The following is a 3,172-nucleotide window of genomic DNA, read 5'->3' as shown; positions in this document are numbered from 1 at the left end:
GGAACAACCCTCCATTGCTGGTGTGAGTGCAAACTTGATTAACCTCTATGGGAGTCAATATAACAGTTCCTCAAAAAATTGGGAATCCATCTACCTAAAGACCCAGCTATATCACCCAAAGGACTTTCCACCATACCACAGGGACACTTGTTCAACTATGTTCATAGCAGCTTTATTCATAATACCAAAAACTGGAAACAACCCAAATGTCTCTCGACTGATGAATGGATACAGAAAATGTGGCACATTTACTGTATCCATTCATCAGTTGAGAGTACTATTCAGCTATTAGAAAACTTACATCATGAACCTTTTTGGGCAAATGAATGGAGTTAGAAAAAAGTCATCCTGAGTGAGACAACCCAGACCCAGAAAGACAAGCATGGAATGTGCTTACTTAGAACTGGATATTAGCTGCTAAGTAAAGGATAATCATGCAACAGTTCACAGACCCAGAGGCTAAGTAACAAGGACTCTAAGGGGGACATGCGTCTTGCTGGACAGGGGAAATAGACTTGGTGGTGGACTGGGGGAAGGTGGGGATGGGAAGAGGAGACATCAGATTGGAAAGGGAGGGATGAAGAGATTATTGGGAGAGATGCCTGGAATAGGGAGGCATTTAGAGGGTGATGTGGAAGCTCAGTGCAGTGGAAACTCCCTGGAACCTCTGAGAGTGACCCTAGGTTGACTCCTAGTAATGGAGCTATCTTCTGTAACCAGGCAAAGATTCTAGTGATAGGGCTGGGACACCAACCCAACCACAAGACCTTCAACCCACAACCTGTCTTGTCTGCAAGTTATTCTGGAGTGAGGGTGGCTCAGAGCTTGTGGGAGTGGCCAACCAGTGACTGGTCTAACCAGGCCCAAACCAGGAGAGGGAGCCCATGGCTGACACATTTTCTTGAAATTATTATCTGTATTAGTGATTGGAAGAGTCAATCACTCGATCCCAACAGGAAAAGCTTTATGAGAGACTCAGCTGAAGGACTGAGTTTAAATCCTGCAGGCCGAATAGTATTGCTTCTAGTTGCAAAGAGAAGGGTGGCTTTTGTTATGTCTTTAGAAACCCTGAAGCTTGTATATATGACATGTGTACTATAAAAATAGCACTAGATTTTTGCAGAGTCTTATATCTGTGACAGAGGATGTTACTAAATGTTTCTGGTTAAAGCCTTTAGACTCTGCTTAAGAGTCCCAGAAGCCATTTTGACTCTTATTGCAGGCTAGTATGTCTTTATTAACATTTTGTCACTTAATGCTGCTGAAACTTTTAGATGGCAAGCAGTGTGCTCTAGTAGCTTCAACATTTGTTTACTATCAGGTTAAATCAGCCATATTTGTTGCTGCATTTGTCATGATTATAATCAGTACCATACCATCAATGGATGAAAAACCATCTCTAATTGGTTGGTTATTTTCTGGTGCGTAAATGAGAAAGGTAAAGATAGTTTTAGCCAGACACTATGGTATATGCTTATAACCCCAGTAGCTGGAGAATGGAGACAAGAGCGTCTGGAGTTCCAATCATCCTCTACTGCATAGTGAATCTTGGGCCAGCCTGAGCTACATGAGACCCTGTCAAAAAAAAAAAAAAAAAAAAAAAGAAAAGAAATCAGGAACAAACCAGTCAACAGACAAACCAAAATGCTAGGTAAATGACCAAAGAAAGGTTAAGCATCTTGCCAGCTTCTGGGTAGAGACTGTCTCAGAACTTCTGGTTCATAGGTATGTTTTTTGACAAGGGCAAAGAAGGAACTTTCTTGTGGCATTAAAAGACTTAGAAGTTCTTCCTCTGATATCAGATGCTTTCTCTCAGAATTATTTTTATTAACACAGACTATTTTAACTGTATGTGAATCAAGTTTTGTGTTTCTGAATTCATCTAAAGCACTATTACAGATTAAGGCTTTGTTGATGCACAGTCTTTTAGTTTCTTTTGGAGGGGAGATTATCCGCACAGTTGAAATATCATTTCTAGGTTTGTTGCTTCTCCTCACTGGATCTTTACTGAGCTCTAGGTGTTTGGGTAATTAAATGATGACTCTTTTTAATGATGTTGTAAGCTTAACACGTTAGAGATGGGGAGGCATGAATTTTGGCTTCATGAGCATTGGAACTGTGGTTAACATCTCTATGCTGCCGTTTGTTTTCTGATGATCAGACCAAGGTGGAGACTAAATGTGTTTTGCTGGAGTCCGGCACCAGTGTCTCTTCATCCCCCGTGGCTGTCAGACACATCACAGGCTTATCTAGCTCTGGAAGTACACCACTCTGACACAGCACTCACAGCTACTGAGGCTCTACTGTAGCCTTTTCCTCTAATTCAAGAACTGCATCTTTTTTTTTTTTTTTTTTTTTTTTTAGGAATATAGATTTCCATTCCCAGCACAGCTTTCTGAAAGATGTCCTTATAGTATAGTATAAAGAATTATAAATTCTTTCTACAAATTGTTTTTTTAAAGATTGCTTGAATTTGTAATCTGCCTCTGAAAGCAAACATTCATATAGCAAGGACTTTCTAATATACTAAATGGATCAATAAACTCCAAGCTAATGGTGCTAGGTAAGAAGTTTCTTATGTAATTATCCAAGCAGGTTGATGATTTTAACAAAGTGGCACGAAATTACCAGTTAACTTGAAAATGGATTCTCTCTGGAGTCCAGGTGGGAAGTGGCAACTTCATTTACCTTGCAGTGGAGCTCATCTGACTGAAGCGCTGATTTTCTTGCAAACACAATTTCAACTTAGAATCTCTAGCTACTCCTCCCTGGGGGCCTCTACTAGAAAACCAAAACCCCTTTGCCTCTCTGACAAGTCCATCTGACTTTAACAAGCAGTTGTAACACACAGAAAGGGTTCAATAGTTTTCTTGTCTCCATAGTTTTCAGGACTGTCACTATTTTTGTAGTGTAGGAACCAGGTTCATTTTCATTCCTTATACAGTAGAAAATTCCAGAATGGCCTGTCATATTTCCCTTACATTACCCCATCTCCTGCCAACAACAAGCATTCCTTGCCCAATGGAATTTAAATTGCCATATTTTTGTTTTTAGGGTTTTTTTTAAGCAAAATTGTAAAATAGAAAATTCTATGAAAATGTTAACATCAGGTAGTTTAACGTTGTTAGAGACATTCTGCTTATCTTCCTTTGTTTTATTTTGTTTTAGTATT

The sequence above is a fragment of the Micromys minutus genome, assembly GCF_963924665.1.
Source record: "Micromys minutus genome assembly, chromosome: 3".
Lineage (NCBI taxonomy): Eukaryota > Metazoa > Chordata > Mammalia > Rodentia > Muridae > Micromys > Micromys minutus.
Note: the sequence above shows the minus strand (reverse complement) of the source record.